Source organism: Bufo gargarizans, chromosome 2 (genome assembly GCF_014858855.1).
Source record: "Bufo gargarizans isolate SCDJY-AF-19 chromosome 2, ASM1485885v1, whole genome shotgun sequence".
NCBI lineage: Eukaryota > Metazoa > Chordata > Amphibia > Anura > Bufonidae > Bufo > Bufo gargarizans.
This window is the reverse complement of record NC_058081.1, coordinates 320,698,991-320,712,993: the sequence shown is the minus strand read 5'-3', so window position 1 is coordinate 320,712,993 and position 14,003 is coordinate 320,698,991. Positions and strand designations below refer to the sequence as shown.

Genomic DNA, 14,003 nt, shown 5'->3' with positions numbered 1-14,003 from the left:
CATCGACAGCACTCCGCCCCCTTAACACTGACCCCCACAGTGCCCCGTCCCTTAAAATTGGACCTCCACAGCAGCCCACCCCCTTAACTTTGACCTTTACAGCAGCCTTCCCCTTTAACAGTGACTTTCACAGCATACCACTCCTTTGACAGTGACCTCCACAGGGGCCCACCCCCTTAACAGTGGCCTTTACCAGATCGGGGGCGTGTTCTTTTGAACACCTCACTCTAAGACAGCAGCACTGTACTGTCCTGAGTGTGATCTGCCGGGAGAAAGTCACCCTCCCTCCCACCTCTGCAGCTGACAGAAGTTGATTTTTGCCTTAATTTTTTCAATCCACATCAGCTCAGGAGTGGGATGGGGCGTGACCTAACCAGACCTGGGCGTGGCTTAGCGGGACCTAGAAGTTGATTTTTAACTTCACTTTTTCAATCTGTTGGCTGAGGAGTGGGAGGGGCGTGGCCTAACCGAATAAGGGGCGTGTTCTTTTGAACAGCTCACTCTAAGACAGCAGCACTGTCAGGTCAGGAGTGGGAGTGGCCTAACTGATCAGGGGCATGGCTTAGTGGGACCTGGGGGTGGGGTTTTGAGGGTGAAGACATTGTGTCAGGAGGCGTGTCTGGGCTCCTTCCTGCTAGAGTGACGCCCCTATGGGCACCACACTTGGCTCATTTGCATTTCAAGTAAACTGGATTTTCAGAGGATAAAAACATCTATTGCTGGAACAAAGGCACATCTAGAAATAAGGTACTCAGTGCTATTACACTATGGCTTTATTTCAATAGCGATTATCCTGGTGACAGATTTCCTTTAAATCTCACCTATAGCAGTGAAGAAAAATGGCTGGGTTGTTATGGAAACCTGAAGTAGAACTGTATGTTTGTGGAGGCTGAAGAACTTTAGAGCTTCTATTGGCTGATAAGGGTCATGTGACCAAGCTTCTATTGGCTAATGCATTTTTTGGGAATATCTCAGGAACAGTATGCCCTAGAAAGCTGAGACCTGTTCTAAAAACCTTCCCGGACACCTGATGTACCTGTGTTCCAAATTTTGTCATTGTAAATGCAACGGTGCAGATTCCAGTAGCGGACATACACAGACACATACACTCAGCTTTATATATTAGATTTGTTTATATAATAGGCAACCATACAATTTGCCCATGTATTAGTCTTGTGTAATGTATCCACGGCCTTGCGGAAACATGGCAGCATCAAATCATTTAATTCCTGACCTTCAGTAAGCAGCAGTATTTTATGACATGTATGACAGCACACGTTTATGTAATAAGTAAATAGGACTGGTGTTGTAATAATGATTTTATTGTGGTTATTACATTAGCTACATTACTATGTGGCCAGTTGCCTCTAGGTGTTGTAAAATGGCTACTTGTCTTCAAGTGATGTTGTCTTGTTGTTAATAAAGCTTAAGGTTAAACACAAACACATTTGTTTCTACACAGACATGATGAGATGCTGCTGCAGGTAGTGATACTGTATATACTGTATATGTTCTGCACCTCAATACACCACTATTCACCTGATAGATACCTGGGCAGTTAACTGAAAGCCAAGTCACACGATGACATCATTGACTTACGCCATGTTTAGTCTTATTCAGCTCTTCTGTGGATGCATTTTACAGGACTAAAATGGGTCATACAATTTTGGGAGAGGCTACTGTATGGATATAATAAAGGTCTGCAGGCGAAATTTTAAATAGATGTATATTAGAAAACTGCAAAAAGGGTTTGAAGAAATCCAGCTCCACTTTGATAAAGGAATGTAAGTTTATTTTGCTTGCGGTAAAATCTCATCCATCAGTTACAAAGATAGCAGTCTTGTCTACGCGTTTCGGGCTACTGAAGACAAATTTCAGCCCTTCCTCATGTCATGAGGAAGGGCTGAAATTTGTCTTTGGTAGCCGGAAACGCGTAGACAAGACTGCTATCTTTGTAACTGATGGATGAGATTTTACCGCAAGCAAAATAAACTTACATTCCTTTATCAAAGTGGAGCTGGATTTCTTCAAACCCTTTTTGCATACAATTACCTGTTGCCTGACTCGGGTTATCCGTGCTCACAGCTGAAGGAGGGGCAGGTGAGAGCTGCTGAACTTTCTTTTTCTTCATATATTAGAAAACTGTTCAACATCCTATTCTCTAAACAAATGTAATAATTAAAACCAGAATACCTCTTTAATTATGGAATATCTAGCAGGAAAGAGATTTCATGAACTGAATTGTTTTCAATGCTCACATCCTATTACAGCACCACCCTGGAATTTAGTGAACTCTTTAAAACTACGAATTGTATCACAAATGTTTGTAATAGAAGACTACATGGCTAGTGGCTGGATTTTATACACCTGTGGTAATGGGACTGAATAAAACACCTGAATTCTATGATGAAAGGAGTTACCCTGCCATATTTTACGCTAGAACCAGCCCTGTACCTGACATAAAATCTAGAGTCCATTCATTGCTCCAATGATCTGCTAGATTTATTTGAGACTGAAAGCTCAGGGGCAGTGTCCTTTCTCAGGGGGCGTGTTCTGTCTGCTGCCGCTGGTGGGTGTCAGTTGTAGGATGGAACTCAGTATGTGTGTCCACCTTAGTGACAGAAAAATTAGAAAAAGAGTTAAAAGCAGGTTGGTGCTATACAGATAGATTTTCATATAATAACTTGTGCTGCTAGTGTCAGACTGGTAACACTCATCTGGACCTTTAATAAACCTCCGCAGGAATAATAGAAGAATGGAACAACAATTTTCCAGTTATTACATGGGGAATGCAAGTAGTTACTAAAACAGACATGCCAGGAGAGGGGACAGGTCCTCTTTAAGTTTTCAGCATTTTTCAGCATCATCACCTTGGCAAATACTTTACAAGAAGTACCCTATTTGATGTGAAGCTGTCCATTGTTGAGTAAATTATACATTATGAAAGACTTATGCTAAGCACAGGTTTCCATGCAGGTGGCTAAGTATCATGAATGGAGAACCTTAATGTGAATTCCACACCACATGTTTCATGAACACCTGTTTATTACAGCTGGAATGTCATCCAGTTTCCCTGCTCTTCACTGTTTAACTATAGGCAATACCTTCAAATCTAAGCCACAACCTTTAGGAAAATAATCCTAAAGCTGAACGTGTGAGACGGGGTTGATTAGAATGACTGTGAGATATGTTAGGACCAGGGCCGTCTTTAATATTGATTGGACCCTGGGCAAAAATTTACTTGGGCCCCCTGGATCCCGCCTTCCCACACCTTAGCAGGCAATCACGCCCTCCACCACAACACACACACAAAAAATCCACACACCTGGTAGAGTCCAGTGAATGACTGTAAATACTTCCAGTTCTGAAGACTCCAGCGGCTCAGGATCAGTGCTCTGGGCAGGAAGTGGGCACCGCTCCGCAGTTCAGGAAGGAGACCAGGGCTCGGCTCACCCTAGTGTTACAGTGCACCCCAGCACCCCACAGTATGCAGTATAGCACCCTATAGTATACAGCACCACACAGTATGCAGTTTAGCACCCCACACTATACAGTACCCCACAGTATATAGTAGAGCAGTATAGCAGCCCACAGTATACAGCACCTCGCGGTATACAACACCTCACTGTATACAGCACCCCAAACTATACACGATACAGCCCCCCACACTATACAGTACAGCAGTATAGCACTCCCCCCCACTATACAGGCCCCCCCAGTATACAGCCCACCACACAGTATACAGGCCCCCCCACACAGTATACAGGCCACCCCCCCCCACACAGTATACAGCCCACCACACAATATACAGCCCATTACACAATATATAGCCCACCACACAATATGCAGCCCACCACACAGTATACAGCACCCCACTATACAGTAGTTTACAGTATATTAACATAACAGCCCCTGTCACCTTTTTCTGATGTAATCTTTACACAAAAAAGCTCCACAGTTAACTTCTGCAACACTCAGTAGGACCTGTGATGACCTCATAGCCATGTGACCAGTAATTGCTAGGTTACTGGTCACATGGTAATGATGTCATTAAGGTCCTAGAGCAAAACTCATTAAGGTCCTAGAATTAAGATCATTAACACAGTACGATCATGATGCCTGTGTAGCCGACAGCCTGACACCCGGGGCAGTAGCTAGCAGGGCTCAAGAGGCAGCTGCCTTGGGCCCCCCAGGAGCAACTGGGCCCAGGGCAGCTGCCCCTTTTGCCCCTTGGTAAAGACGGCCCTGGTTAGGACACACCCCAATACTTTCACCCATGAAATGTCTCAACCACAAAGTTATAGAATGTGCAGTATGCCAGACTGACAGGGGACTGAGGTCATGGTGTGAGCATTAGGTGTGCAGAGGTAAATACAGTTCTGGTTACTCACGGTTATGTCGTCCCTGGGCAGGCTCGCACAAGTGATGAGGAGAATGGCACAAGGATTCTCTGGGGCACACTCTGGTGTAAGGGACACAGGCCAGATGGTGGTTCGAGGTGCCCTTGATGCTCTGTATTAATGTGCCTATGGCAAGGTCCCTTGTAGTCCTGATGCCAGTACCTTTTATGGTGGTACAACCATTTACTGTAGTGTTAACTGAGGAATTGGAGACTGAGACAAGGATGGTGCAATACAGCTTATAACGTTTACTGAACGTTGCTCCTGATAACGGTTACATCCAAATATTAAACAGTCTCTAGTACATCCAGATATGAAATACAGTCTCTTTAAGAGGGACAGAGGTAAAGCTGCAAGAGGTCCACTGCTCACAGGTGTGATGTCTGTCTCTGAGGCTATTAATGATAAAGGTTTTATGCTTACTGGTATAGGACTTCTACGCTGGTCCTTGTTATCCCAGTGCTGATTAGTGCGGCTGCCGGAGGCTGGTAAATCCTTCACTTTTAACTCCAAAGGTCCTAAGGCGTGTATAGCTATGGCCGTAACCCTTTGTGTCTCTGTTTCTTTAGTACTTTCTGGATTAATATCCTTTACTGAAGCTAAACTTCTAGCTGATGTCCACTAACTCTTAGCAGAGTTCTGAGCAAGATGTGGACCACTTCAGCTCAGGGCTGAAGACTGAACCCTGAAGACTGACTAACTAGGCCTGAGCGGGGCTGTATATATGGGATGTGTTGTCTCCCCCTAGTGGTAGGCTCAGTGTAATGGAATCTAACACACCTGTAGGCAGGGATTATGCATAAAGATGCACTGCAGAATAAAACAGGTTATATAAAGCATACAAAGCATAACACTACGACTTTGCAGTACCCACGTGGGTAGTGGGACACTGCAAATGCACAAGATTTGATAATGGCTAAAAGTTTGGATACATTTAGATAAAGTATCTTCTTTGTAAAACACAATATACAGGGTTACTGGTTTTAATATAGAAGGTTCAAGGGATTGTGTTACTTCAGCAAATGGCATTTATAATGTATAGAAAGTTAATACAAGGCACTTACTAATATAACTACCGTATCCATAATGCCTCCTTTGCTGGCTGGATTCATTTTGCTATCACACTATACACTGCTCATTTCCATGGTTACCACCACTCTGCAATCCATTAATGGTGGTCCTGCTTGCACACTAGAGAAAAAAAGCACTAGCCTATGTGCGCTCCCATGGTCTCGGTCACCAGAGAGGCCGACACTTTTTCCTATAGTGTGCAAGTATGACCACCTCTGCTGGATTGCCGGGTGGTCGTAACCATGGAAATGAGCAGTGTATAGTGTGATAGAAAAATGAACCAAGCCAAGCAATATGGATAATAACAATACATTAGTAAGTGCCTTGTATTAACTTTCTCTACATGATAAATGCCACTTGCTGAAGTGACACAACCTTTTTAAGGCTAGGGTTACAAGGCATCCTGTGTCACAGCAAAGTTGCGCAACATTTTTTTTAATGATTGTCAATGATGTTGCACTGCGACATGCTGAGACTGCGACACAACAGTTGCAAAAGATCCATCCACGTTTGATTTTTGTGTGACTGTCTTGTCACAGCTTGTCACATGTCGCAGTACAACACCACTGACAAACATTTTAAAAAAGCTGCGCAACTTTAGTGCAACATGAATGTTACATGATGCATGTCAGAATGTAGTTGTACCCTTTTTGTCGCATGACACATGTCGCTGTGTAGCCCTAGCCTAAAGGAGTTTTCTCATGACAAAGACTTATCCTAAGGACACGAACATGTGCTTCCCGCTGCCGTATTACGGACCGCATTTGCGGATCCGCAATACACGGGTGCCGTTCCGTGTGCATTCCGCATCACGGATGCGGACCCATTCACTTAAATGGGTCCGCAAATCCGGAGATGCGGAATGGTGCGGAACTGAAGCACGAAACAGAACCCTATGGAAGCACTACGGAGTGCTTCCGTGGGGTTTCGTCCCGTACTTCCGTTCCGCAAAAAGATAGAACATGTCCTATCTTTTTGCTGAACGGCTGGATCGCGGACCCATTAAAGTCAATGGGTCCGCGATCCGCTGCCCCACGGACTGTGTTTGTGCATTGCGGCCCGCAGCACGACCACGGGGTGCACAAGTTCGTGTGCAGGGGGCCTTACCCACAGAATAGGGGATAAGTGTCCAATCGGCAAGGGTCCAACTGCTGGGCATGTGCTCTGCAGCTCTATTCAATCCCACATAGGTGGGATTGTCGGCGTTCTTCCCAGTCTGCATGCTTTTCTGGGCGACTCTTCTGTAATTTCCACTGATAAAATAGGTTGCCTTTTTTTGTTTTGTTTTTAAATCTCATCATGGTGTAAAATTAAAAAATAAGTCAATACCATCTTACTGATTCCCTGCTCTCTCCCACTGGTCTCTGCGTCCTGCTCCTTCTCTGTCTGCTCACCCGATCACATAAATGGGCCAAAACTTCAATACCGTGGAATGCTGGGCAAACAATAACCAGGCCGAGCACCACAGCCCCTTCAAACAGACACTGGCGGGGGGTGCTAAGAATTGAACCCCACCAATTACAAATTGATGGCCAATTACATTGGGGATCCACTCTAAAGAGGCCACAGTGACATGGTGTTCATCTTTATAAATTATGCTTAGCAGTGATAAGTCAATGCACAGCATGTGGGTGTGCGGTCCATGTCTTTTTTCTACAGTCGTTGCATTCCTAAAGGCCACCAATATTGTGAACCTGGAAAACCCTTTTAAGATTTTGTAAAAACGTGATAACTACAGCATTCTCATAGTCAACCAGATATATTAAGTTATTCATTAAATGTGGTTAGTTGGTCAGTTGGGGTACTGTAGTGGTTCTTCACATTTCTAACATAACCATGAATGTATGAATCAGGGCAGCCGGCACAGAAACTATCCAGAAGATAGGGCATCAGTAAAGATATCTCAGAAAACTGAATACAGATAACTGACACACCAAGGAAACGTTGTTCCTGTACTGTGTTATCATTGTGTGCATTATCCTTGTACTATGGCATCATTTTTTTGTATTTCGGGGATGTTACACCACTTTAGCATTAGGGTACAGTCACAAAACCATAAAGAAAAAAAAAAGTTTTATGCCCATTGTGCCTCAGTGTGTGCATCCATTTTCCAGCCATCTATCCATTTTTAAGATCTCTTTTGTTTCCATTTTAAATGTTCATAAAAAGAGACTAAAAACTGATAAATTTCATTGTTTTAAAAAAAATATCTAACCCCTGAAGTGGCCTCAGTATATATTATGCCCCTTCCCCACAGTATAGATCATGACCCCCAAAGTGTCCCCATACAGTTGCACTAGTCTAAATAATGAACCAAACAGGCTCAGATTGGCCCACAGGGGGAAAGGCGAATCTCCTGATGGGTCCCTAAGCAAGGTGAGCCCCTAGTTCCCCAACCCCTACATGGGTAGCACAAGTGACAGTAGGCTGACTGCACTAGATATAGATAGGCCGCATCCCAACCAGCCTATGCGACCATATAAAACTGGGTAGATATATTGAACAAACTACCAAGTTTATTATTAGAGATACATTAGATGGCTGAGATGATTTGTAGGTACAGAGGCAGACCAGCCAGCATGCTCTATCCCCAGGGATCCGTCTTCTCAAAGTCTCTTTGGGGACCCCATAATCACTCATCATGTAGCGTCTTGCTGCTGCCTGCCACTGTGTTAGCAGGTTAGATTTTCCATGTAACTGTACAGTGGGCACCCAGAACAACTTTTACTGGTGGGCCCAAGGCACCCAGGCTGACATTGGCCACATTTATCAGATCTACCAGAACAGGAGTTGGAGAACAACGTGGCCCAATTGACGCTTGTGTAGTGCCCACATTTACCTAGTTCGCTGCCTCTTCTAGAGTTCCATTGTCCAGCATCTCGCTTGCCTTCAAGCAAATTTTGGGATTTGGATTTTGGACTGCCGCTCCAGTCTGTGTGCTACTGCCTTAAAGCACGAAAACTCTCTGTAGTGCATAACAGTTCCTGCCTAGAGCGGAGTATAGACAATATGTATACTGCCTGCTTTCTGCTCGTTCTCTGCCTGCTCCTCGGAGGTCACCTAGAGGCCAGGCCGCTTCCAAATAAGCAGGAGAACGATGAGCCACAAGAACTGCTTAGCTCTGGATATGAGGAGGAAAATATGGACGGCCCCACAGTTCCACTGTCAAGACCAAGATTCAAAGTCATCATGAATCGGAAGAAGAACAGAGATAGAGGATACTTTACCCGCCCTCCATATACACCCAGGGGAAGAAAGATGGAAGGGAGCACCGCTTCCCCTGAAAAGACGCCAACAACCAAACAGAAAGACAAAATTATCATGTACAAAGACTTCAGCAAGAAAGGCATCTATCGCAGCTCAATGATGAATTTTGTAAAGATTGGACTGGCGATCTTCGGCATGTTAGCTTGTACATGCCTTTATGCTCTCAGAATGTTATATCTGGAGAGACAACATCCTCTCGAGGAATAAACTTACGGCCAGAACAGGTGGAGAAACATCAATCACCTGCCATAGAGACATCATGAGAAGCCTGGCCTGATATGAAGATTCTCTATATGATATCATAGAGACAAGATCCCAGTGGAGGAGATCATAGGAGAACAGGTGGAGTACCATCAATCACCTGCATCATGGGTTTGGTTGGATACAGCAACTGGAAGTGCTACATACAGGATGGAAACCAAAGTGATTGGTTTACATGGTGGAAACGGGTCTGGAGACTCCAGATTGAGAGCATGGTGAAGATCTACATGAGGTAAGCAACTATATAAACATGTCTTTTAAACACCATAGTAATCCCAGAAAACCCCTCAGTGATTATGACAATGACACAAACAATCCAGATTAGAAATCTTCCTGACCTATCAGATTCTAACAATGTTCCATATTATCTCTTCAGCATCATCAAAATGTACCCAAAGTCACCCAGGAGCCCTGTCTAAAGATCAATGGGAATCCAGATGGAGGACTCCGGCCAGTACACGTGTACCACCATCCTGGACTCTGAGGCGCCAGTCAGCAAAATCATCTACAATCTGGCAAGTAAGGACATATCATCACTGGCACTATGCTGAATGTTAAAGGGGTGCTCCAGGACATAGACATTGAGGGTTTATCCTCGGGATAGGTCATTAGTATCAGATCATGTGGGGGGAGACAAACAACATCCACAATTATCAGCTGTTTTGGCCAGCCATGCCAGAAACTATACAGTGGACGGAAGGCTCCATCCATTGTGGGAGATGAGCCGGATAGGGGACAACTTGTAATAAACCGGAATACTCCTTTAAGCCTCATAGCAGTGGCATGGTCTGGGGCATCTGTCACCAGTGGGGGATAGATTAAGAGAAGCATCTAAAACACCATCAGGTTATAATGACAGGAGACTGATAATAGGATCTGTGTACAAACTCCATCCGGGGCTGACATGTCAGTAGAAGAAACCAGATCACTGATACGTCTTCTTTATTATTTCAGCATCTTCGAATCCCGGGAGGAAAAACATGAAATCTAAAGATTCTCTGGAAAAAGAGCCAGTAGAAAGGCAAAGAGTCAAGCACCGTCCTATACTGCTATCACCTGCCAGCAAACCCCACAAAAAAACTAAAACATTCCCCAAAACATTCCTTTCCCCTACTTTCCCTGAAAACAATCCCCAGTCCCCCTCCATAAAAAAAATTATAATGTTTCCTTCCCCATTTTCTTCCCTTAATTCCTAGTAAAAAGATAAATAAATAAATATAGAAATCCCTAAAAAATTTTACTGCAGCATTTATTTTCCTTTCTTTGCTTAAACCTACTTAAAGGGTTTTTTATGAGACTTTTTAACTGATGACCTATTCTCTGTACATCTCATCAGTATCTGATCAGTGGGGGTCTGAGACCCGGGATCCCCTCCCATCAGCTGTTTGAGAAGTTCCATTCATCAAAACAACCCCATTTAGATGAATGGAACTGATTTTCAGTCACAGAGATTATGTCCAGACTGTGATTTTCCGACATAGATTTTTCCTCGAACTCACAGAAAGTGCACGCAATCCACCTCCTATTGATATCAGTGGGAAAAACCTTCTGGTAATTTACACGGTATGTTTTCTTCTCCGCAAGCAGTTTGATAAAAATAGTGGCGTGGAAGAATGAAGCAACGTTCATTCTTGGTGCGGATTCTGCATCAAATCCACATCTCAACTTCCCATCCAAACGAGAAAGCTCTGTGTGAACGTATCCTGAGGGTTCAAGTACACAGTGCGGTATTGTTGCAGTTGGTACGCTGCGGTCACATACCATGTGGCCGTACAGTCTACAGTGAGCGCCTGGTAAACTAATGAGGAACGCACTGTGTAGCAGGTCTGAACTGTTAATGGCCACACGACACCCACAATACCAAATGGCCATTAACAATGCAGAACGACTAAACAGGGCTGATTAGTTTAACAGGAGCCCGCTGTGGCCTGTACTGCCACAAAGTCCGAGACCACGGCATGACCATGTCGCAGTCAGGATACGACCATAATATCTGGTCACACCCTTTCACAGAGAATGACGCCAGCAGCATGTTACACATAGCGGAAGCTATTACATCACAATGGGAACATTTACTTATGTTGGTGCACCTAGATGCTGCCATAAACTGTGCCAAAATCTGGTGCAAATTGGATAATGAGTGATAGAGTCAGATAGAGAGTAGACTTCATAACCCTTCATAATCTCATTCTTTGTAATGGACCACATTCAAGCTTGGATTGGCCCACAGGGGAACAGGTGAATCCTCCGGTGGGCACCTAAGCAAGGTGGGCACCTACATGGGTAGCACAAGTGACAGTAGGCTGACTGCACTAGATATAGATAGGCCGCATCCCAACCAGCCTATGCGGCCATATAAAACTGGGTAGATACTGTATATTGAACAAACTACCAAGTTTATTATTAGAGCTACATTAGATGGCTGAGATGATTTGTAGGTACAGAGGCAGACCAGCCAGCGTGCTCTTTCCCCAGGGATCCGTCTTCTCAAAGTCTCTTTGGGGACCCCATAATCACTCATCATGTAGCATCTTGCTGCTGCCTGCCACTGTGTTAGCAGGTTAGATTTTGTATGTAGCTGTACAGTGGGCACACAGAACAACTTTTACTGGTGGACCCTAGGCTCCCCAGTCCGACACTGGCCCCATACAGTGCCCCCAGTCTAAATAATGCCCCCTATCTGTGCCCTCTGTAGATACATTTCCCCCCAGTGCTCTCATTATATGCGCCCGCACCCCACAGCTACGCACCTAACCCCTGTTAGTGCCAACAAATGGAAAAAAAACTCACCACAAGCACGCGCATGAACACTTGCTCTGCACTGAAGGCAGTGGGGCCTACGCTCCCAAAATAATCATGTGACGTCACAAAGCTGGGAGCATTAGGTTCTGCTGTGTCCAGGGTGGAGCAAGTGTTTGGGCAAATACAGTACCTGTGGTAAGGTGAGCTTTTTTTTTACATAGTGTACCTGTTTTTAATGGCTGTTAGATGGGTACACGTCTGTCTAAATGGCCGTTAAATATGGGCCCATTGATTTTAATGGGGTCTGGCTGGCTGTCAAAACATCCAACAATAGGATGGTATTTACCTTTAAAAAATATCCCCATAAACTACAAAGGTTCTGAAAAAGGCTGTCATGTAAATGTACCTTTATGTCTACACTACACATGACTGTGTGCTTTATCTTTGTACTACATATAGCACCTCTGTGTCGTTATCCCACCACTGTGACAGTGTAGTATTATCCCTGTGGTCATGATCCCTATTATGTGTAACTACTGTAGATAATCTGTGGAGTAGGAAAAGCAACATGACACAGACTGGAGACAAAAAAAGCCTTTTATGTTCTAACCTTTCTAAACTGACTGTTGAAGGTATTCCAAATTTTGCTATAGGCCTCATGATAATTTGATACACTCCTGGCCATACAGTAAGTACTCAAGAGCAACACTGTGTTACTCAGATTGTATTTTCCTTGGGGTAAATTTTATATGGTATCATTTGCTCTAGTGTTGAGCAAATCAAATCATCTAAAGCAGGGATTCGATCTGAAGTTGAGGAAAAATTCGCCACAAAGCCAAATTTCCTCGCGCTTTGTGGTAACAAATAATTTTTCCTAAAATGGTGGCTAGAGTTGTCTTAGAAAGAACGGAAAAAAAATACTCACATCATCCACTTTCTTGTGCAGAGGTGGTCCACTCCTCTCTTGAGAGGAAAAGACCTGCCGAAGGACCTGCGCCGATCGTGATGATGTCACCACGCGCTCCCAGAGTGATCAGAGTGATGATGTCACCAGGTGATCAAGCTGGGAGCACGCAGTGACATCATTACGCTCAGCACAGGTCCATCAGCAGAGAGGAGCGGACTGCCTCTGCGCAAGCAAGTGGATGAAGTGAGTGAATTCTTTTTTTATACCTAAAAGGCCATGTTGCAGTAGCGTATTACCGGTTTTAACGGGTGCACTTCTTTCTAAGCGGCCGTTAAAAATAGCGCCATTGATTGATAGGCTGAATAGGGTTTTAACATAGCCATACATAACAAATTAATTCAAAACAAATTGTATTTCTTGTCAGAATTCGGCTAAGCTGTCAAATTGAATTTTTCAAACCTTCGCTCATCTCTAGATATTTCTATGACATGCAGCAACATTTTTTTTCCCAAGAAATAAATCATATTACATTCCGGCTGCAGCACCTACGAAGATTAATGTGTGTGCAGTGCTCACGGTCAGCTAATGGCTGGCGATCTTCATGTTTCTCAACTGTTGTCCAATTCTATATTTCCTTTTGCACCTTTCTTTATTTAATGTCAGCTCGTCATCTTATGTCAACACAGATGAAGACATTCTCAATAGGGTTTAATCTGGACATACAGAAAAGGTAACTTGTTCTCATAAATCATAACTCGCCAATGTACAAACTGGGAATGTTATATATGCTCAGTAAATGTAGAGTGTTATGGAGCAGATATGTATTAGGAAATATCATGGAATATCCCATTATATTTGCCACCATTTTCACTATTTCTTATGAAAAGTATTACCATACAAAGGATCTATGGCTGGTACTGTGTACACGTATATTTTGTGGTATTCTGCATTGAACCTGCTCGAGTGTTCTTGACTCCACTCAACCTTTTTAGTTTTCCACCAAGTTCAGGCTGCTAATAGCACCAGGTATTTTTTTGGTACCACATCCGAGGAGGTTCTAAGTGAGCCAGTTGATACCATGGACAACATCTGCATGGAGTTTGTATGTTCTCCCCGTGTTTGCGTGGGTTTCCTCCCACAATCCAAAGACATACTGATAGGGAACTTAGATTGTGAGCCCCATTGGGGACAGCTTCATGCTAATGTCTGTAAAGCGCTGCGGAATATAGCAGCGCTATAGAATACCATGATGGTCACATAAAACACTCACTGACTAGTGATTGGTCCAAGAGAGTCATCATTACACTGTGCCTCTGTGATGACCAGACATCTTGGGGGGTCATATCTACACCTGT

General features: G+C 44.0%; 1 long non-coding RNA gene across 1 annotated transcript; it reads left to right on the top strand.

Annotated features, from left to right (window-relative positions):
- The first annotated feature begins 1,976 nt into the window (after positions 1-1,976).
- LOC122925867 lies at positions 1,977-10,113 on the top strand. The gene is made up of 3 exons (XR_006387644.1): positions 1,977-2,100; positions 9,376-9,518; positions 9,954-10,113. It is a non-coding gene; the product is annotated as an uncharacterized LOC122925867 (long non-coding RNA).
- The last annotated feature ends 3,890 nt before the right edge of the window (positions 10,114-14,003 follow it).